The 24,586-nt window shown below is 38.9% G+C and overlaps 1 protein-coding gene across 11 annotated transcripts in view; it reads right to left on the minus strand.

Moving 5' to 3' along the window:
• The window catches only part of Rabgap1l (RAB GTPase activating protein 1 like), a 592,157-nt gene that overhangs the window by 148,588 nt on the left and 418,983 nt on the right, over positions 1 to 24,586 (minus strand). The gene's annotated exons all lie outside the window — the stretch shown is intronic.

Genomic DNA, 24,586 nt, shown 5'->3' on the forward strand with positions numbered 1-24,586 from the left:
AGGACAGTCAGCCAAACACAGATAGAACATGTTACTAGGAGACCACCTGCCTCTTCAGTTCACTCTTAAGACACAGACATGTTAACAAGAGGAGCAATGCTTCTCAGGGATGAGAAGGAAAGAGTAAATGTCCTTCCCTAGCTACTAGTTCTTCATCAGATGGGTGACTTTTTCAAAAAGGAAAACTCAATGATTTGTTAAGTTCCTAAGAGCCAACAACAGGCCAGAGAGGCATGACACAGTAAGTAGCCCGGGTCTCTTAGTGCTGTGGGTGCCTGCGGAAGTCACACTGGCTCTTCCAGTCAAAGTCTTAATTCTGTTCAGTGCTGTGCTATGGGATCCTGCATACAGAAGGAAACACTAGACTCTGCTTCCAACTTTATAGGTTATCCAAAGCACTTGAAGAAAAGATTGAAATGAAATGTAATGATACTGAGCTCAGACATCATCTCCCAGGAACACGTGTTTCATTATTTTACAGTTGGAACTCATATGTGGAAGAATCAGAGCACAAAATAAAGATACTACATAATTAACTGGCACTGTAGTGGGGCGTTCAGGTTATAGATCTATAGGAATTTGAAGAAAAAGCATGTTCCTATAAAACCCCGTAGACTACTGGGTGTTGTGGGGAAAGCACTGATCTCTTGTGAGACTGATGTTATGACAGTTCCAGGAGGGATGTTGTTTGCTCTTAAAGAGAAGACAGCGCTTTCCCCTTCCCAAAGTGATACGATAGCATTCTGAGCAGACCTGGCAGCATCACCAACACCTCATTTCCTATCCTCGTGATCAGATTCATGTGAGAACTTCTGCATCCTTGTGGAAAGGTGATCGATCACCTTATCTGTTTCACATCTACACTGACTAGTAGCTCAGGAGCCTACCTGTTTTATTACTACACATTTATATTTATTAGAAAAGAACTACACAGAGTAAGCCAGAAATCCAAAGTTTCTACTTAGTGGATTCAGTTATCTATCAGTATCTGTAACTGCTTTATTGAGGCATGATTGGCATACAGAAAGTTATAGATATCTGTGGTAAGGGGACAGAACCCAGGGACGCTCAACCACTGAGCTACAACTGAGGCCCATCCACTCCACACATTTTTTTTTTTTTAATCATGAGACAGGGTCTCACTAGGTTGTTGAGACTGGCCTTGAACTTGTGATCCTCCTACCTCAGCCTTCCCATTCACTGGGGTTACAAGTATGTGCCACCTCGCCAGGCTTAAGTTGTAGGCAATTAATGTATAGGGTGTATACTTGTGTAATATACTCTTATACATTTGAACATAAGTATACATACATGAAACCATTATCTTTATCAATGTCAAAACTTAACCTTCATCTCCACAGATTTTTTTCTGTCCCCACCCCCTTGTTTCTTTTGTGGTTAGAGCACTTAATAGAAGATCTACATCAGTAATATATTTTATAATAACAGAATAAATATACTTCTTTTTTCCATGTGACATTAATAGAATTATTTGAAGACAGTCTTAATTTTCTTTTCTCTAAGCTAATCATGTCCGCTTCCAAATCCATCTTCTCCAAGCTAATTTCTAGACCATTCCAGACACAATTCTGTCTGCTGCCCCAAGTATACACTTGTTTAGATAGTGTCCCTCAATACAGTTTTGCCCACAATGGAAAAAATACTCTAGATTTGATAGCAGAATCATAAAATAATGGGATCTTGTTAGACTCTAGAAAATATCAAGGTCTACAACATGTCCATCCAGTTGCTGAAAAGACTGAGGCAGCTTGCCATCATAAAAACTGTAGGAGACGGAGCCAGGAAGGCAAGATCTCAAAGTGCAGAAGCACAGCATGGAAGCCAGCACTTCCGGCACTATAATTTGCTACCTTTCAATTAATACAGTTTCTAAGAAATTATCTTATGAGAAGGACTATCCTTCACCATTCTTTCCACACATAACTGGTCCAGAGCATGTGCCTGCCACCTGCTGTGAAAGAATCTAAAATTCACAGATTTGAGTTGAGGTGGAGTATCCCCAAACCTGCCTCGAGAACAGTCACTTTTAAATACACATTTGTGATAATAAAGCACATGTGCCTTTTCAGCTTTTGAGTGGCAAGTACTCTCTTCTGCAACCAAACAGTTCAAGCAGCTTCTCCCTTGGCAGCTCAGCTATAGTGTCAAATGTAAGAGCTGCTTTCTTGAAGCCATGCTTGTGACACAGGCTTGAAGAGGGAATGCGGTCTCAGGTCTCTCCTTCTCTGCCATGGACAGTGTATACAATGTTCACAAGCATTTCAAGCGTGAGCAGCAGGGATAAACATATGTTAGCACAAGCCTGTTTTTTAAAATTTTAAATTGATCTCATTAAAATGAAGACATATAGAATCTAACTATTCCTTGATCCCCTAAGCTAGATCAGCATTTTTTAAATCTTCATGTGTGTGTTTTGTTATTGTTTTTTTTTTTTTAAAGAGGTGCTGTATTCATCTTGTGAATTGCCTCTTCCTTCTAAGGCTTATCTCTAATTTCCTATTAAATTCGCAATCTGTGGCATATTCATGTTATATAGAATGCTAGTTGTAGTACACCAGCTGTCACTATGAAAATATTATTTTCAGCAAAGGAGTTATATGGGTTAGCCCATGTACTAGCAATCGAATTTGTTTCTAAAAAATGAATATGTCAAGATGGGAGCCTTGATATATTAAATGGACAAACCACATTTTGAGACAAAGTGGTAATAGATTGCACAGCTTCCCTCTCTCCTCCCAACAAATATACATCCTAATTCAGTAGAATGGTAGAAGTGGCAAATGGCAAGAGTGGAGATGACCCCCTCACTCTGTGAGCTCAGCACTTGTACACACTCAGTGTTGCTACAGCAACCTGACAAGGCAATGGGTGAATGAGTGTACATAGGCTTCTTTGCTTCACAGATGCTTTTATGTATCTCATGCTTGCAAGTGCTCCAAGTGGAGATTAAGATAAAAATCTAGTGACTAAAAGTATGAATCATCATTACTTTAAAAAATTTTTTTAGTTGTAGATGGACATTTATTTATTTTTATGTGGTGCTGAGGCTCGAACCCAGTACCTCACCCATGCTAGGTAAGCGTTCTACCACTGAGCTAAGCCACTGTCCCCCATCATTACTTTTTTTTTTAAGGTGGACACAATATCTTTATTTATTTTTATGTAGTGCTGAGGATGGAACCCAGTGCCTCCCTCATGCCAGGCCAGCGAACTACCACTTGAGCCACATCCCCAGCCCCCACCATAACTATTTTTATTCAGGGTTTGTAAGAACCATGAGCTATCTGAGTACTTCCCAACATGTTATCATAGCAATATCTGTGCCCATTGAACTTACAAGTTAAGTGACTTGCCCAAGGATATGTAGCTAGTTATGGGGCTCAGGATATGCCACCCCAAAATATGTCATCTTGGCATATTGAATATTTTACACTGAAGAAATTTGAAAAATAACAGGAAGGATGATTCTCTGCCCTAGTCCCCTGAAGCAAGTCTTAAGACCCACGTAGGAGGGAAAGGAGCATCATTATCTCAGAGGATGAAAGGGTGTTGAGAGAATCTGAATGAACAGGCTTGTTAACCCACTTTATCACCCTTTGTCCTATCACAGTTCACCCTCTCCATTCTTTACCAACTCTGGTGTAAAAATGTTCGAGTTTAACCATTCCTTTGGGTCTTTATTTGGGGAGTGAGGGTACAGCCCCTGCAGGAAGTAATGTATTTTGTTTAAAGGCCCTGGGTCATGTAAAACATATTAAACACATTTGTATGTTTTTCTTGTTACTACCCTTAACCTCAGGCTGAGAAGCGATATGTTTTTTTCTCTTGTTAATCTGTCTTCCTGCAGGGGCCCTGGCCTGAATCTGGAAGGGTGGAAGAAAGATACTCTCCTACATTATAGCTACAATGACATTTTTTAGATAACTACATATATTTAAGTGTTTTAAATATAACTTAAATTATTTGAAAAAAAATGAACTTGGAATTAAACAGGCTAGATCCTAGGGGACATGAGACCATTCACCTAGGTACATAATTATGAATATACTGAGAAACTAATATATCTTGTGTTCTGAAAGACATGACAAAAACAAAAAGAAAACTAAGCAAAAACTTGGGCTCAAAGAGCAGCATCTGTACCCTGGTGATCTTACCCATAACTTCCTTCTTAATTAATACCAAACAACCCAATCATGAGACCAGCCCTCTCTCCAGAACTCCCAACCTATATATCTACCTCCTTATTGAATATATGTAACTAACCTCAACATGCTCAAAGTTACCACACCTCATTCCACCTGTTCCTCCTCCTGGTACCTCGTCCACCCAACTACCGAGAAGACAACTGGGTACCATCCTTGCATCCTTTTACCTCCATCTATACCTAACCCATCACTCAGGACTGCTTGATTCAACCTCCTCAGCATCTCTCTAAAAGATTCCTTCCTCTCCATTTCTATCACTTCTGATTTGAGACCAGCCCTTAGTGTGTCATGAAAGATAGACCTCCACCATTCGCAATATTCAAGTTACTTGAAGTTAACTGTACAAACTAGGTGACTGTATGTCTCCATACCTATGTTCATGTTTTCTTCTTTCCTTGAACTGTGTTTCTCCTCCGATTGATTTGCCTTTTCCTAATCTTTCAAGACTCAGTTCCTGGGCATTACTTCCTGCAGGGGTTGTACCCTCACTCCCCAAATGTGTGGCATGTGGCCCTCCTGTCTGCCCCGTTTCTGTCCATGCTGCCTATCTCACAGCACAATCAGACCTGTACTTGAACGAGTAGCACCAAGGCCAGTGCTTAGGGTCATTCTCTCTTGTGAAGGTTGTAGGAATAATAATAGGGTAAGAATACCAGGTATTCTCTCTCTCTCTCTCTTTTTTTTGTCCTAAAAGCCCAGAAGAGGCGCTACTGAACATGCAGTGGCATTCCCTATAAATGTTCGCTGAAATAGTTTGGCATTCAAAATGGATAGTCTTACTGTCCATGGAAGAGACAGATAAGCATCCTTCTGATTAGAGATGTTATAACACTGACCGATCCTTTTGGGAATTTGTCCTTGGCAGAGTTACTTTTGCTTTCCTTCTCTTGCCCTGCATTCTAGATTCTAAAGAGAAGTCACATCTAAATGATTAGGATGTTAGCTGCTAATTAATCTTCCTTTAGATTTACGGAACCCAGGACATCTGATGTCCTTCAGATATCACTGGAAGATGTAATGCCCCTTCTTAGTTTGTTTGTTTATTTTTGGTACTAGGGATTGAAGCCAGGGGTGCATAATCACTGAGCCACATCCCCAGCCCATTTTTATTTTGAGACAGAATCTCATTAAGTTGCTGAGGCTGGCTTTGAACTTGCAATCCTCCTGCCTTGGGCTCCTGAGCCATTAGTATTATAGGTATGAACCACTGCGCCCAACCTCTTATTTTTTAGTTTTGTGCATCAACTAATACAAGTATGTAAATATGGCTGGGAGGAGTAATTTGCAGAGAAGTGATATCTGCCTAAACAAACACGAGAACCAGAAGACCAAGGTCCAGTGTCCAGTGCTGGCCAGAGAAGAAGGGGAAAGGAGGCCAAGTCCTAAATGATGAAGATCCTACCCAGAAAGTAATCTTTCTGCCCTCTGCCACTGCACCTCCCTATATAACCCTTTTTGTGTACCAGAGTTCCCCAAGATAGTTTTTAATGGGAGGTAATAAATGTCCACCCTGCCATCCTCCAAGGTACCAGTCCTTGAACAAATCACCCCATCTCCAGAGAATTGGCTTTCGCGTGGCAAGCAACTATGCCTAGGGCTGGCAGCAGTACTGGTACTTTAATGCTTCTGAGTCTTTTAAAAGGTTTTTCCCTTTTTATAGAATGTTCTCCTCCACCATTTTTCCTTGAAAATGTTGTCATAAAAAGAACAGAAGCTGGGATGCCAGAAGGACCAGGGTATAAACCCAAAAATTTGATGTCTAGTACCTATGTGACTTCATCAAAGTTAAGTAACCTCTCTAAGTCTTATTTTTCATTAGTTAAATGATGTTAATAATAGCAATCATATGAAGTTGCTTAGTTATCAACATCTGTGACATTGTTTTTAAAAATATTTTATTTATTTAGTTGTAGATGAACACACAGTATCTTTATTTATTTTCATGTGGTGCTGAGGATTGAACCCAGCGCCTCACCCAAAGGCAAGCACTTTACCACTGTGCTACAGCTCCAGCCCCATCTGTGACATTTTTAGCTTGGTAAACTAGGATGATAGAAAAGGAATTAATAGCCTGCCAAAGTGCTATGAAAATTACTTAAAATTGAAAACACCTGGACAACCAGCAGCTGTAGAAAAAATATTATCTAAATATAAAAGATCCTCCTGAAAATATAGCTGCCACTGACCACTTCTAAGGAGTTTCCCAATTGAAAAAAAGCCTCAGTCTTAACAAGAAATGAGAATTCAGTTATCCATTAGCATCAAAAAGCCAACTAAAACATACTACACTTTTCCTATTTAAGCCCTTGGCTTTGCCTTCCCCCTTTTCATCACATTATATATAAACACCTCTCTCTGGCTATCAGAGAGTTACTCATTACTGAGCATGCACAGTAATGATCCAGTCTTTCTCCTGTCAGTCTGTCTGTTGTCTGTTAGTGATCAGGCCCCCATTCATTCCAACTCAAGATGGTGGGGAAAAGTTGTCTTCCCAACCATAATGAAGGCAGTAATAAGCAGGCAAGAATAAAGGGAAATCACTGAGGACAGAGAAGAATAGAAGATAAATGGAGTTAATAAGGAATATGTGGCAATGGACTTATTCATTTATTCTGGTACCAGAGATTGAACCCAGGGGTGCTTAACCACTGAACCCCAGCCTCAGCCCCTTTTTAAATATTTTATTTTATTACTATTATTTTTAATTTTTTTTAGTTGTAAATGGACACAATGCCTTTATTTTATTTGTTTACTTTTATATGGTACTGGGTATCAAACCCAGTGCCTCATGCATGCCAGGCAAACGTTCTACCACTGAGCCACAACCCAGGCCCCTTAAATATTTTATTTAAAGACAGGGTCTTGCTAAGTTGCTTAAAGCCTCACTAAGTTGCTGAGGCTGGCTTTGAACTCATGATCCTCTTGCCTCAGCCTCCAAGCTGCTGGATTATAGGTGTGTGCCACTGCACCTGGCACCAATTGCCTTTCTAATAATTTGTTTTAAATTTAGTGACCAAACAAGTAGTAAAAGTGAGGAAATAAAATCTAAGTAAAAAGTACTGACATTGGGATAATAAAAAGGGAGAAAAATCTTCCCAGTCATTCTATAAGGCCAGCATTACCCAGATACCAAAACCAGATGAAAACACACACAAAAAGAAAACTACAAATAATTTATCCCTGATAAATACAGATGCAAAAACTCTCAGCAAAAGGCTAGCAAATCAAACACAGCAGCACATAAAAAAAGATTGTATACCATGATCAAGTAGGATTTACCCCAGGAATTCAAGGAAGGTTGAATATACACAAATTGATAAATGCAATACATCATATCAACGGAATGAAGAATCTCAATAGACACAGAAAAAACATTTGCTAAAATTCAACAAAATTAGGTATGTAAGAGCCACGTATGACAAACCCACACCCTACAGCATACTGAATGAGGAGAACCTGAAATCATTTTCTCTAAGATCAGGAATGAAACAAGGATGTCCATTTTCATGGCTCTTGTTCAACAAAATATTGGAAATACTGGCCACAGGAATAAGATAAGAAGAAAGAAAGAAAGAAAGAAAGAATGAAAGGCAGGCAGGCATCCAAATGAGACAGAAGAAATAAAATTATCCCTGCTTGCAAATGACATGATTTATATAGAGAGACACCTAAAGACTCCACCAAAACACTGTTAGAACTGATAAACAAATTCAGTAAGGTCACGGGATATAAAATCAACATACAAAAATCAATAGTTTTTTAATAAACCAACAGGAAAATTACTAAGAAAGAAATTAAGAAAACATCACAATTGCTACAAAATTCAAAACCAAAACAACCACCACCACCACCCTAGGAATAACTTTAACCAAAGAAATGCATAATATATGCAACAAAAATTATAAAACAATGATAAAAGAAATTGAAGAGGATGCACAAAAAAATAGGACATTTCATTTTCATGGATTGCAAGAATTCATATTGTTAAAATGTCCATACTACCAAAATCAATATATAGATTCAATGTAATTCCTATCACATTCTTAACAGATCTAAAAAAAAAATCCTGAAATCTATATGGGAACACAAAGACCCCAAAGAGCCACAGCAAGCATGAGTCCCAAACAACAAAGCTAGAAGCATGATAATATATGCCTTCAAAACATACTATAAAGATAGAGTAACCAAAAAAGTTTGATACTGGCATAACGGACACACAGACCAATGGAACAGAATAAAATAACCAGAAATAAATCCACATATTTACAGTTAAATGATTTTCTATAAAGACAGCAAGAATAATCACTGGAGAAAAACAAGTCTCTTCAATAAATGGTGCTAGGAAAACTGGGTATCCACATGCAGAAGAAAGAAACCAGACCCCTATCTCTCACTATGTACAAAAATCAACTCAAAATGTAGGGATATAATGGAAGATTTGAAACTACTAGAAGAAAGTGCAGGAGAGATCTTTAGGATATTGGTCTGGGCAAAGATTTTTTTAAATATGATACCAAAAACATAGGCATCAAAAGCAAAGACTGACAAATGGGATTCTATCAAACTAAAAATCTTTTGTATAGCAAAGGAATCAATTAACAAAATGGAAAAAAAATATTTACAAACATTCATCTGACAAGGGAAATATTTCCAGGACATATAAGGAATTCTTAACTCAGCAGGAAAAAAATTTTCTATTTAAAAATGGACAAAAGACCTGAATAAACTTTTCTCAAAAGAAGACATACAATGGCTGATAGGTATATGAAAAAATGCCCAATATCACTGACCACCAGGAAATGCAAATCAAACTGCATCTCAGTATAATGAAACAAAAACAAAAAATAACAAATGCTGGAAAGGATATAGAGAAAATAAAACTCTTATACACTATTGGTAGAAATGTAAATTAGCACAGCCTTATGGAAAAAGCACGGAGGTTCCTGAAAAAACTAAAAATACAATTACTATATGATACAGAAGTCCCACTACTGGGTATACATCCAAGGAAATTGAAATCAATATGTTGAAGAAATATCTGCATTCACATGTTTACTGCAGCTCTCTTCACAATAACCAAGATATGGAATCAAACTAGGTGTACACCAACTGATGAATGGATAAAGAAAACGTGGTGTATATTTACAACAGAATATTTTTGAACTATAAAGAAGAATGAAATTTTGTCTTTTGTGGCAATATGGATGGAACTGTTGGAGAACACTTGTTAAGTGAAATAAATCAGGCACAGAAAGACAAATAGCACATGTCCTCACTTATACATAGAAGCCAAAATGTTGATCTCAAAGTTGAGATTGGAATAGTCTTTACTACAGTCTGGGAAGAGTGTAGGGGAGAGAAGGATGGAGAGAAGATGGTCAGTGGACACAGGGGTGCAGCTGAATAGGAGAATAACTTCTTATGTTCTATAGCACAATACAGCTGACAACAATTTGTTGAGTATTTCAAAATATCTAGCAGGGAAGATTTTGAATGTTCCCAATATAAAGAGATGACATATGTGTGAGGTGATAAGATTCCTCTGAATCAATTCAATTACTCTGCTGATTATTATACAGTGTGTACATACAGCAGAATGCCACACAGTATGTCACAAACATGTGTAATTACTATAAAAAGTGTATATTAAAAAGTGTCACTAGTGCCTGTTGTGAGCCAGACATCGTGCTATCCACTTTCAAGCATGATCTTATTTCATATAAAATGTTGTATTAAAGTCATGGCTTTAATAAATCATTTGCATATTCTGTGTTGGAACTCAGAAAATCATAGTCCAAAACATGGCAATTTAGTATGCCAATTATTTTAAATTAAAGATACTTGGGGATCAGAAGATGCTGGATAAGGATTGTCTGTGGAGTTCCCTTATCTACTTAAAGACCAGATCTGTCAAATATGAACATAATTGCCTTCAGTCTTCTTACTAAAATGCCATTTGCCAAGAAAGATTATACTCCTATCATAGAGATGTGAAGAGAGTGAAAATCAAACTCCACATCTAGAACCCAGAGGAACTTTGCCCAGGCCATTATGTGTTCTTTGGGCCCATTACTATCCCTTAAAAATCTTTTGCTGCCTCTTCAGAACTACCTATGCCCTCCATTTCCTTTTCCCCTATGAAGAGGGTACTGAATCCTTGGTCATCCCACAATTATTTTTTCATATTTTGTATGGCTCCCATGCATGTGTGCACATTAATAAATTTGCATGTCTTTTCTCCTGTTAATCTATCTATTATTGGTTAATTTCAACAAACTCGGTGAACTTGCCTACTCTTTTTTGGGGGAGGGGGTACTGGGGATTGAACCCAGGGCACTAGCCCACTGAGCCACATCCCCAGCCCTATTTTATATTTTATTTAGAGACAGAGTCTCACTGAGTTGCTTAGCACCTCACTTTTGCTGAGGCTAGCTTTGAACACACAATCCTCCTGCCTCAGCCTCCCCAGCCACTGGGATTACAGGCATATGCCTTGCACCCAGTGAACTTGCCTACTCTTGCAAAAACCAGTTTGCCTTATCTCTACAACATCCTTTTGTCCCCAAAGGTTCATGTGCTGGAAGAATGGTCTCCAGTGTGGCAGCACTGAGGTGGTGGTGAGGAAATGTGGCTTGAAGGTAGACCTGCACAGGCAGACAAGAAAAGGGCCTAGGAGGTCGGGGAAAAGGGAATGAGACCCTGCCATCCTAGAATGTGACATGGGGCCTAAAGAACATCCTGTCATTGCCCCTGACAGCTTCAACCACCACACCTCCTCCTTAGCTAGAATACCCTGTCACTGCTGCTGACAGCTTCAACCACAATGGCTCTTCCTTAGCTGCCCCTACTCCTAAACCTAGCAATGGCTGACCATCAGATCTACCCTTACCTGAAGCACTTTCTCTCCTGAAAGACATGCCAAATCACAAGGTTGGACCCATCCTCTTAATTATGTAAATAAGAGATTAAACTTATGCACTTAGGATTAGCTTATGAAGCTGGGAGCTTGAATTGATTGGTACATGTAGTATCCCTCACCCGCCCAATCACCTGGGCTAGTCCACGAGATATACCTTTAAGACCGGATGCAGTGGTACATGCCTGTAATCCCAGTGGTTCAGGAGGCTGAGGCAGGAGGATCAATAGTTCAAAGCCAGGCTCAGCAAAAGCAAGGCACTAAGCAACTCAGTGAGACTCTGTCTCTAAATAAAATATAAAATAGGGCTGGGGATATGGCTCAGTGGTTGAGCACCCCTGAGTTCAATCCCTGGTTATCCCCCATCAGCCCCCCCCAAAATGAGATATGCCTTTAAAACCCCTGGACAACAGCCACCCTCTCTTGGGACCCCTTCCTTTTGGGGAGCTCTGCTTTCTTTCTTCTATTCTAATGAATCCTGTTACTTTGCTCTTACCCTTCTGTCCATGGATTCCATTCCTCGAATCTGTGAGACAAAGAACCCACCTACCCATACTCTGTGTTACAGTAGGCGATTTAAGACATGGGGCCTAGTAGAAGGAAATGAGGTTATGGGCTCCATGCTCATGAGTGGACTAAAGAGGGTCTTGTGGAATGGGTTGGACTTATAGTAGTGGATTAAGTTCCTGAGAGAATGGGCTCTCTTATGAAACAAGTTCAGTACCTCAGCTCACTTTCTTGTACACATCTCCTTCTGCACATGGCTAGTCCCCTTTTTACTTCTCTGCTATACTGTGATGCAGTCAGAGGGCCCTCACTAGAGTGCTGGCACCATGCTCTTCAGACCCTCCATCCATTCAAATTGTCAACCAATTAACTCTCTTTTCAAGTTACTCAGCTTCTGGTATTCTCATATAGCAACAAAAAGCTGAATAAGACATCTATTATTTTTCACGTTTATTCAGTCTTCCAAATCTAATGCATCTACAAATCCTGTCACATATTTTGAAAATATATCTCGAATCTGTCCTTTTCCATCTCACTCGGCCCAAGCTACCATCATTTCCTGTTTGGCCTACTGAAATAACAACAAGATGCCATGCCTCTTCTGTCACCCCTTGTCCATTCACATTACACAAACAAGAATTTATCAATCAAAATGATGTCCCCAAACCATATGTGAAATCAAATTTCTACCTGGTAAAAGTTCCTAATGGCTTCCACTGTACCCAAATGTAAATGCTATTGCTTATATGGCTCACTGACCTGGCCCCTGCTCGCCTCTCTGAATACAATTCCCTCCTCTCTACCTCTCTCTCATTCCTCATAAGGATCCAGCCACACTGGCCTTCTTGAACATACAAAGCCTTTCTCACTCAGACTCTGACCCTAATGCAATTAGGTCTGCTGCATCATTCAACCCCACTTGGCCCACAGAGGCCTTCTCTTACCACCATGTCTAGTGGAGTATAGAAATTGCTTATTGCTTTCTTAAGTATTACCTTTCATCCAACTAAAAAATCTCAGGACACAATCACAGTGGAAAGGAGTGAGAGCTTTAAATGTCTTCATTGTCAAGAGTATTAGAGGAAAATAAAACCCAAAAATAAGAATCTTGCCGGGCATGGTGGCATATGCCTGTAATCCCAGCAGCGCAGGAGGCTGAGGCAGGAGGATCACGAGTTCAAAGCCAGCCTCAGCAAAAGCGAGGCATTAAGCAACTCAGTGAGACTCTGTCTCTAAATGAAATACAAAATAGGGCTGGGGATGTGGCTCAATGGTTAAGTGTCCCTGAGTTTAATCCGTGGTACAAACAAAACAAAACAAAACAAAAATCTTGACTCAGCTTCTTCATTCATTTTTACTTTAAAATTATAATTTCATAGAACCTTTTTTAAAATTTTTACTTTTTATATTTTTTAGTTGTAGATGGACACATATCTTTATTTATTTATTTATATGTGGTGCTGAGGATCAAACCCAGTCTCACACTTGAGAGGCAAGCACTCTACCACTGAGCTACAGCCCCAGCCCTCATAGGACCTTTGAACTTCTTTTTCCTGATGCAACCAGGAGTCAACTAAAGTTGACCCCCTGACATTTACAGATTTAATATTTAATGTTTCTCTCCCTTAGAGGCCCAACAGGGCCACAATCTAGTAACTTGTGAGTTTGCAGGAGGATAAATTGAGTTATTCCTAGTAGCAGATGGTGAGTACCTTGAATTATAGTCTTTGTCCTTCACAATTATATGCTCTTCTAGCAAGGTATTTATTTTATCTCAATTTCATAAAGAAAATGAGTTAAAGTCATAGTAGTATTAGAAAATTGAGAAATTTAAGAACATCTTAAAATGTATCCTTCCCAAATAGTTTTCCCCCTCAACCCACATTGATCCAAAAGAAAGAAGCGGATCACAGTCCAATTAAATTGTCTACCTGGTTAACTGCAGTGATTCTTTAGGAATGCCATAATTAATACCAAATATTATGGTTCCAAAAAGGCTATTATGAACCTATAATCATAAAGATTAGTCACAGAAAAACGAAGAGACCATTTTAAACATGCAAGTGGCTCAGTCACAGTGGTATTTGGTACAGAACAGGAAAGCTTCTAAATTTAAAAATAAAGATAGCATAATATTGGTATTACAAGTGTCCTGTGAGCATTGGATAATACATGCTATATAACTGTCAACTACTTTAGGAAAGAAGGAATTAGCAACAACAAACTAGAAACAGCTCTTAGACTAAGTAGGGAAGAGAGGAATAAAGAACTCAGGATTTCCTAGCTTGGACCTGGAACGTCCCCAAAAGCCTACATGTTAAAGGCTTGTCCCCATTAGGAAGTGGTGGGACCTTTATGAGGTGGCTAGTGGGAGGTCTTCCAGTCAGCTGGGGCCACGCCTTAGAGGGGACAGTGGACCCCAGTTCCTCACTTTTGCATCCCAGACACCACGAGGAGAGCAGTTTTATTACTCCTGTATGACGTGCTGCCTCCCTACCAGAGGCCTGCACGCAAAGGGTCCACTGGTGATGGACTGAAACCTCTAAAACTACAAGCAAAAACAAACCTTTCTCTCATTAAGTTGACTTATCTCGCGAACACAGAGGGTAAAGAGTGAAAGAGGAAATGCTATTCAATTCTCTGCGTACACACCAAGAGTCCAGAACTGTGCTCAGTGCTAAGTGGAATACAAAAGCAGCCCATAGGGTGATCTCTGCCTTCAATGACATTATAGACTATATAGCAGAGACAAAAACTACATATTGGGACAACTGGGGGGTCCCCATGGCATTGTATAATAACATGCCCATTAGCTACAATTAGTTGGTAGGTACATCTGAGGTCAGATTATGATGAAAATAGGATGCTAGAAAAACACATTATGTTGTACAACAGGCAAGTGAGCAGTACTACTAAGTTTCAGAAAGATAAATCTGGTAGCAGAGGGAAGGATGGATTAACAGAGGAAGAGACTGCAGGTAGATAAGTCACAAAGCTCTTGCAGTAACTAAATATGAGAAAATGAGGGCCTAACTGGTATGGTTGCTATGGAAATTGAACCATGCTTGAATTCAAGAGACATCATATAGGAAACCAGCTCTTCAGTGTTTTAGTGTAATGTTCCAAAGTTCTTGTGGTTTATCGTCTCCTCCTTTGAGTAATCTCCTCCTTTGAGTAACTCACTGATAAAAAACTGCCTGAGAAATAATATTCTTCACTAAGTCACGGAATGGCAGGCCAAAGAGGACAGGGAATGGCCTGGATAAATGAATACAGTAGCTATCTCAAAATTCCTGACACTGAGTCACAAAGTTGTTTAAAAGATCAGATGACTTGGTCACTTTCTCTGCAAATCTAATTATTAATGGAGTCAACCACAGTGCACCAAGCTGAGCTAAGCAGAAGTTGATGTGGTGACACTAAAAACTGCCTGAGTTCACCTGGTCATCTCTATGTAACCCATAAATAGGAATACATAAGGTCCAGGGAGCTAGTGTCCTACAAAGACTGCATTTATGTACTTTTGCAGTGCTAGGAGTCAAACCCAGGGCCTCACACATGCCAGGCAAGCACCCTACTACTGAGCTACAGCCCTAGCTTTTCTTATTATTATTTTGAGAGTCTTGTTAAGTTTCCCAGGCTGGCCTTGAACTTGCCATCCTCCTGACTCAACCACCCAAATAGCTGGGATTATAGGTGTGCCTCACCCTTCTCAGGAAAAGAAGACTTTATAGCAGCTACTTTCCTTCAAATTGAAGAACATGTCAGGAAAGTTATTAAAAGGAAGAGAAGGGAAGGGAAGTTAAGGAAAGAGAGGAAGAGGCGGGGAAGAGAAGAACAATGCTCTCAGCATTCATTATCGGACACATCCTGCTGCTCCCACGTCTCCCCAAGAGACACTGTTCACTCTGCCCCACTATTTGTCCCTACTGCCACAGGGATGATTCTAACATTCTCCTAACTAGTCTGCCTGTTTGTTACCAGTTTCTTCACATTTCATTCTCTCCCTCTGTCTCTCCAAGGCCATCTTCCTAAAACAACCTCCAGCATGTCATTGTCTAAAGGTATCCTGTGACCCACAGGTCAAAGGTTAGCATATACCCTAACCACAAGACACCCTTCAGACAAACCACACCTACCTTTCAGCTTCACCTGTCACCTTGATCCCTCATGCCCAGTTTTCACATAGAACTTTTCCCCATTTTCCAAATAAGTTCTTTTTTACAATGCTTCTGCTACTTATGTATACTTTTTCACTGCCTAAAATATCATTCCTTCTCTTCTCTTGCTCATCTTTCAAGACTCAAATATCAAGTGTCACTTTATCTTTCAAGCCATCCCTATAACTGCTTCCCTCCTGCTTATGCATCCAGTCCCGTTAATGACCCTATAAGGACCCTCCTATAGCAATTATTCCTATACCTGGCCTCTCCCCTGCTTCTCAGTGAACATTATAAGAAAAAAGATTAAATCACTGACACTTAGCAATATGCTCACCACCAGCTGATGCTTTTTCATGAACATGTAAATTTGAACTGGGGGAGTTCCATCATCAGACAGGTTGGTTCTACAGGAATGAATCAATGAACAGACCTGCATGCCTTGCAGGATGGACCCAGGACTCCATAAGTTACTGTTCTGGTTTAGATTTTGGTGTTTAAAATATACCGGGGAAAGGAGTGTCAAATAAAACACTATTTTCCATCTCACATGGAAATACATAATAGATGTTGATGAAAGTACTAACGTATTTGGCCATAAGTAGTAAGTATTGCAAAACTAAGTCCTTAAAGTACTCAAAGTTTTCCAAATAATGTCAACATGCACCTGAACTAATATTAACACAAAAACACACCTTTAAGAAAATATCTATTGATAGGTTTATTGCTCAAAAGTTCAGATGCTTAGAACTTACATATAACAGGACTCAAATCAAATTCAAGGAAATGATATGAAATCACTGTGACAAATGAAAGACTCTTCCTGATGTCTCCTCTACAAGTTGTTAAATCTAAAGAAGATTAAAACTACAAGTAAGTAGCTAAGGTACTCCAAAATGAGTTAGCAGGCTAGGTCGGCTAATTAATCAAATAATAAAGTTTAAAACAAAAACATGTGCTTTTGTATTCACATACGGGTTTTCTTCTTACTTTCCTACTAGTGATATCCCAGGTTATAATGCAGTGATTGTGGAAGACCACGATATTTAAAGTTGAAAAATTTACCCAGGATTCAAGAACTAACAAAAAATATAATACGTAGCATTCTGCTGTGTGTGAGGTAATGGCCCCCACAGCAAGTTGCCCTGAGAGGCTATGGTGGGCACCAACAGTGGAGAAGCAGCACAGGTACAGGTACAAATTCTCCTACTGGGCTCCACTAGTCCTCTTCTTGAAAGATGCCACACCTTTAGCACTCCAAATAGTAGAGTCAGCTTTACTGTCTTTGCTCTGAAATGAAAATAAATTATTCTTGAACAAGAATGCCTCAGTAGCAAGTGTGCTGAGCAAGAGCTTTTGACTTATTTTCTTTACCCTAAAAAAAGCCTAAACATGGCACAAAAAACCAAATCAAGATACCACAATTATATTTATAATTCCTTGACTGAAACCATTGATTTTACTATCATGGCATCTGAATGATAAACTAGCATTATCTTAAAGCAAGACTTACTTCTCCATGTCAAAATCACATAAATAGAAATACTGCATTTTAAAATACTGTACTATTTTCTCCCCACAAAAAATTACAAAGATAAGGACTTTCTATGAGCCCATTTAAATGCTATAAGAAAGCAATGGGTTCTGTTCTGAGATATACTACCTTTCATTATTTTATAATCCAAGGGGAAAGACATACAACCTAATAATTAAGAAGAAATTAATTGGTGGTTTCCTTTCCATGCTAATCCTTTAAAATGGAGCTGGCTCAAGCTTGCAAGGGCTTGCAGAACATGCAAGTGCCCAGTAGCAGGACAATACCCATTCTACTCTCTGCCTTCCACCCATTTCCAGGCACCCCTCCCTTACACTCATTTTGATTTGTTTTTCTGGAAGTAAGGTTTATTCTTGGCTTTGTACCCAGCTTCCTTATATGCACCTCCATTCAGCCTTGACTGATGGCCCATGCTGGTCTCAGTGACCTCTAGTTTACTGGCTCAATGTGTTACCATCTCAGGTAGAAGATGTTCCCATTAACAGTCCCGTACCTGCTGGGGCAGCCCTTCCCACTTCCAATCACAACAGGAGGATTCTTAGATTGCTGGTACAAAAAAAGAAAAGCAATCTGAAGTAAGATAAGTACCATAAATTGAAAACAGAGTTAAAAAGAAGGGATAATAGAGCAAAAGTATCAAATCTATAGTTATTCAAATAAAAGGAAAAAATGCCAAAGATGCAAACATTTTCAGCTGCCTCTCAATTATCAACACAGAATGGAGACACTAATTTCAAACTGAGGATTAATAAAGATTTGAATTTGATGCTGTGATCCCTCCCTCCCTCCCTCCCTCCCTCCCTTCCTTCCTTCCTTCCAATGGGGTCTTGTTATATTGCCCAAGCTGGCCTCGAATTTGTGAAACTCCTGCCTCAGCCTCCTGAGTAGCGGGGACTACAGCTGTACACCACTGTGCCCAGATGTTTTAATTCTATCTTAATATCTCTTGTATATTAGAATGGGCTTAAATAATAAAGTTATTCAGTGTGGAATTGACTTAGGAAGGCCTACTAACTTCTTGAGTTTCCTTATCTGGTACTCCCTCATACCTCTGACACAATCCACTAAACCCATTAAAAAAAAAAATCTAATGTTTCCTATGATGCAAAGTGCTGCTCTATGCAGAGATGCAGAGCTGCCTCAGGTAAGAGTAACAAATAAAGACACTAGTTTCAAAGAGCTTCCCTTAAATTCTTACAGCAACTAATAGGTATTTATAGGTGCTTACTTTAGTGAGCAAGCTGTAACAGAAGATTCCCTGAGAGTTATCTTTATTTGGATTATAATGTAAAAACAGGAAAGCAAGTGATGATCAGATGTGAGACAGACTTGAAAAGTGTAGATTTAGAAAAGCTGGTAGAATGTTGCTTCTGGACAGAAAGCAGACAGGCCTAAGGTGTATATGGTTCATCTTGGGTCCACTTCCAAGTTGGCTGAAGTGGAGACATGATGAAGGTGGAACCATCCAATTGAGGTGGCTGCAGAGGGTTTTGATGACTAGATGAAGATGTCTAAATTCAACCTTCAATGATTAGGAATCAGTGAAGATCTATTAAAATCGGAAAAGCAGGATATTAACAGTATCTGAGGCTATATTCAGCCCTGATCATTTTAACTGAGGGAAATCTTTATGAGTGCATGATTACTTAAATAAAAACTTTTGAAATTAAAAGAAACATGAGATTTTTTTTTTTTTCAAAAGAAAGGGGCTCAGTATGCATAATCTCTGTGAAAAGAACTGTATTTACTGTCTAAACAATTAGAGAGTATTAATCAAGAGAAGGATTAGTGTGGGTTTGGTTAGGGAAAAATCAAAGGACATCAACATTGCTTTAGGTGGGGGTACAGATTACTTAAGTACAACAACTGGAAAAAGGATAAGGTTAATCTTCTAGTCCTTTTCTGGTCTATGCATCAATTCTGGAATCAGAATGTTAGCTGAACATGTAGAACTGTTTTCTTTGCTACCTGTAGGGACCCAGCTTGACATGACTACAACCATCTTGTGGTAACCAATGTTTTGCCTACCAGATGACCCTGGCATGCAACCCACACCCTATAGAAGAAACAAGTCATTAATATGGACAGCTGAGCATTTTGTGACAACCACTGATGCTCAGGTTTTTTCTTAATTGATGCTTGATGTAGTAATAGTTTATTTTAGAAAGGCCAGGGACATTCTGGTTGGCTGCGGGCCACCTCTGTCTAGCTTAGCATATAAACCTCCTCCTCCTGCCTCAGAATACAGGGATCTTCCTATCTTGCAGCCACACAAGACACGCTTCTGTCGGTAAATCCCCGATAAAGCTCACTTCACACAACCCTGGACATCTGCCTGTCTTTAAAGGGCCTTTGGTACAGGTCTCTGTACATTGGGACTTTAGTTTTCCAAAACAACACTTTAGGGGATAGAAAGTAAGCCTTGGGCTGTCTTTAGGAAATAGTTTACTTAGAGAATGTAAGCATACATATGATACATCTAAATAACAACAGAAGACAGTTATGTTAGTGTCAATGTGAACAATACACGGTATAATTGCAGGGCATACGCATTGTGGGCAGAAAGAATCCAGAACCATCCTTGAAGATGGGGTTTATGCCACAACACAGGGGCTAGGAAGCAAGTCACTGTATTACACAAAGAAAAGGGAAGATAATTACATGTCACATATAGATGCTTTCAGAATGTAGTGCCAGAGTTCAATTCAAAGATTTTTGATGGGAAAGTGAAAAGGTGAACTCAGCACAATAATGAAGGCCATAATGTCCAGATGGGCAGCCTACAGTCTATGTGATTGTGCCCCAAGAGCTGTGCTGTGCACAAGTTGTCTGGCCTACAGATGAATGCTAATGATAATGAAGGCGAAATATCAAAGGCCTCTGAAGGATTTACACAGGGTCACTGAAGATACAAAATTGAAACTTGAGTTAGGACAAAAATTAGGAATTGCTTTCTTTGGACAGTGAATTTATGACTCCTCCAAAGGAGACAAAGCAATGTAAAACTAACTGCAGAAACCAAGGAACTTATTTATTGCTGAAACCTGAGGAGGAAGAAATGATTTCCACCAAAGGAAAGGGCAAAGAGGCAGGGACATGAAGGACACAAACTGTGGAAGAGCTGGTGCAGGGACCAGACCTGCGATTCCAGCAACTTGGGAGGCTGAGGCAGGAGGATTGCAAGCTTGAGACCAGCCTGGGAAACTTTTCAGAATAAAAATAAAAGAGACTGGGGTGTAGCTTAGTCATACAGCACCTCTGGGTTTAATTCCCAGTACCACAAAATAAAAATTAATTAACTAATTCATTAATTAAAAACCGTGGAAGACAGAATGGGAATATATGCAGAATATCTTTTTTTTTTCCCCCTGATCAATTAGCTAGAGGGTCATGAATAGGATAGAAGCTAATCATCAGAACTTCTGCTTTTATATTCAATTTTATGTTGCTTTTCTCCTTAGCTTCATGTCTTAAAAAATAAGATCACTATACTACTTTGCTCAGTTATTAGAATTAAGTATCCCATGACCAGCCTTTCATTTTCTTTAGTTGCTAAAATTTCAAGTTGTAAAACTAAATGCATTCTGAAAAGAGTGCTTTTTAATTTACAAAGGGCTATTCAGGAGATCTCTTCTTTCCTGAGTGAGTCTCAATAATTTGAGATTTGTGCATTTTATCTAACTTGTCAAATTTATTATCATAAAGCTTTACATAATCTTCTTTATTATCCTTTTAATATCTATTGAATTTGTAGTGGTATCACCTTCCTCATTCCTGATGTTGACAGTTTGTGTCATCTTCCTTTCTTTTCCTGTCAATCTGGCTAGAGGTATTATTAGGTACATAAATGTCTATAACTCTGACATGCCTTTCTTATTTATTTACTCTTAATCCCTTCTTCTTTTTTAATGCTTCTTTTATATAAAATTGTTTTTATGATTGTATTTTATTTCCTTTATTGGTTTGTTAGCTATAACTCCTTGGCTGTTTCCTTTAACCCTTTTAATAATTCAGATGTGACTTACTTTAACTTTTTATATGTCTACGAAGTATTTACCTTAGTTTTATTTAGTTTTGGTAGGGGGTGGGTTTGAACACAGGCCCTTGCACATGGTAGTTACGTGCTCTACTACTGAGCTACATCTCCAGCACCTTTCCTCAGAACACTACATTTTTCTTTTCTTTTCTCGATTTTTGAGACAGGGTCTCTCTAAGTTCCCTAGACTGTCTATAAACTTGTGAGCCTCCTACCTCAGCCTCCTAAGTAGATGGGATTACAGGCATGTGCCACCATACCTGGCTAACCTTATTTTTTGAAGAATACTTTCTTTCCTTTTTTAAAAAATCTGGTGTAGTGCTTTAAATATGCTATTCCACTATCTAACTATTTATATTGTCTTTAATATCCTGTCATACTTTGTTTTTTTAAACATATATTTTTCCATTGGTTTTGAACAATTTGATGTACCTTGGTGTAGTTTTCTTCATGTTTCTCTTGCTTGGAATTTACTGAACTTCTTGGATCTGTGGGTTTATAGTTTTCATCAAATTTGGAAAATCATCAGCTGTTATTTCTTCAAATATTTTTATCTCCCTCCTCCACCTGTCTCTCCTTCAGTTCCCCAAGTACACATCTATTAGACATTTTGAAACATCTTTTTGAAGAATTACATATATTTTTTGCATTTTAAAATTTGTCTTTACTTTTGTATTTAATTTTGAATTGTTTCAATTGCTACATTTTCAAATTCACTAGTTTTTTCTTCTGCAATATCTGATCTACCTTTAATCCCATTTAATATATTTCTAAGTTCTATTAGACATTGTAATTTTTATCTCTTGAGGCTCTGGTTTTTTTCACATTTCTTATTTCTCCATTTAACTTTTTGAGTACATGAGTAAAGTTATTACAGTATTAATGTCCTTATCTGGGAATTATAATTTCTGGGCCAACTGATTCACTAATTTTTTTCTATTCATTATGGATCAAAATCTACTTTGAACATACAGGTGAAAATGAGGTTCTAGAAGTTAATAAAGCAGTAATTCTCAACCAGGAGTGACTGTGCCCCTAAGAGAACATTTGGCAATGTGTAGAGACATTGTCACAACTAGAAAGGTGCTACTGGCATCTAAATAGCCTATAACACACGGGCTAACAACCCACAACAAAGAATTAACTGACTAAAATGTCAACAGGACTGAGTTTGAGAAACCCTTCCGTGGAGCAACAGGATGAAAGGAACTCAGGATCCTTAGTGGTCTTGTGTTGCTGAGCCCAAATCCTATTATTAAATAGTATCACATGAAAAAGAAAAAAAAAAACAATTATCTCTTATTGAAACCACTGTATTTTGGGATCGAATTTGCTATGGCAGTTTAGTTTACATGGATACTCCTATATTCCCATAAACCCCACTGTAAGTTGAAAATATTTTAACTCAAAAATGCATTTTAAAAAACCTATCAAAAATTATATCATAACTTAGCAACACAACACACTGCAGAGTACTGATTATTTACACTTGTGATCATCATCTGGGAGCTCACTGCTACAAACTTGTGCCATAAGAGCATCCATCATACTATATACCACATATCACTAGCTTAGGACAACATCAAAATTCAAAATTGAAAGTATAGGCCAATGTCGTGGTTCACAGCTGTAATTCCAGCAACTTGGTAGGCTGAGGCAGGAGGATCATAAGTTTGAAGTTCAGCCTGGGCAACTTAGTGAGACCCCGCCTTGAAACAAAAAATAAAAAGTATTAGGAATGTAGTTCAGTGGTAGAGCATTTGCCTAGCATGTGCAAGCTGTGGGTTCAGTCCCCTTGTACTGAAGAAGAAATTTTGAAAACATAGTTTCTATCAAATGTACATCACTTTAGCACCATCATGAAGCTAAAAAACCAAAACTTGTATTGAACCTTCATAGATGGGAAACCACTGAACTCTAATATAGAAACCAGTTTCCATAAGTGAAGTGCTGTTAAAACGAAAAACTTGTTTTGTGGATTTATAATTGACAAAGTGACACAACAAATATTGCTGGCTAGACAACTTTTTATGTAAAGACACAATAGCTGCAAAATAATCACCTCTGATTACCTGAAAGGAAAACGGTGTGTTTATGGTATCTGTCACTCTAAAGAAAGTTGTTGGGAAGCAGTCTACAGTCTGGCTATTAAGAGGCCTCAGGATTACAAAAGTCAACTACTTTTTCCAAACAGAAGGAAAGAGCTCTACATTCTTCACAAGTATCTCAGTAAGATTTCCCAGCCAAACAGAGTCTGCCAAGAGGCAGAGATCATATTAAAGGAATTGCATCCCACTGAGTCTGTGGTTTCATCTGTCCTCAGGGTAATACCATTAAAACAAACCAAGGAGAAGGAGGAGGAGGAAGAAGAGGAGGAGAAGGCAGGAGGGGGAAGAGGAGAAGGAGACAGGCCATAAAAAACAGACAAACAAATACGACAAGAAGACTTGGGAACTATGTCTAGAAGGAATTTTTGGATCTGTTTACCGAGAAGAATGGAAGAAAATAGATCAAAAGTCTATAAAAGCACTGCGAATTATTTTCCAAAAGAAATCAACTCTAAAATACAGATTAATTTTTCTAATACGTATCAGCTCCTTCAGCTTCCCTAAATAATACTGGTCAATTTTTTGTGTACATCCTTATTGTGGTAAAATAGTTATAACATTAAATTTTCATTTTTTATTTAAAAAAAAGTCATCAGGCTGACCTTAAAGAAAAACCTATATTCAATCACAAACAATTCTCAGGCTTCCAAATCTTCAGAAATGCAAGTTCTGAAGACCATGAAGCTCCCAAGAAGGGAGTACTGTTGTTGAGAGCCACAGCCGAAGGGGCCCCAGCAAACTTACAGCTGCCAGCAAACTTCCAGCTGCCGGCTGATGATTGGCTCACAGCGGCCCCAGCAACATCTAGCTGATTGGCTCCTCTGCGGTGATGCTCATTGGGCTGTTTCCCTGCCCTTTCAGACCATGGAGCTGCTCATTGGGGGACTTTTTTGGCTCCGCCCACGTGACCCAGCCAATCGGCCTCAAGAGCAGGAGGATTGTGGGAGGGGGAGAGAGGCTTGTGTTGGAGAGAGAGGCGTGTGGGAAGCCAGTGGTGGCAGTTGGGGCTCTGAGGGTTTTTCCTGAGAGGCTGTTTTGTTTGGCGTGTGTGGTTCTAAAAATAAAGTTAGTTTTATCT

The sequence above is a fragment of the Marmota marmota genome, unplaced genomic scaffold (genome assembly GCF_001458135.2).
Source record: "Marmota marmota marmota unplaced genomic scaffold, marMar, whole genome shotgun sequence".
Classification (NCBI taxonomy): domain Eukaryota; kingdom Metazoa; phylum Chordata; class Mammalia; order Rodentia; family Sciuridae; genus Marmota; species Marmota marmota.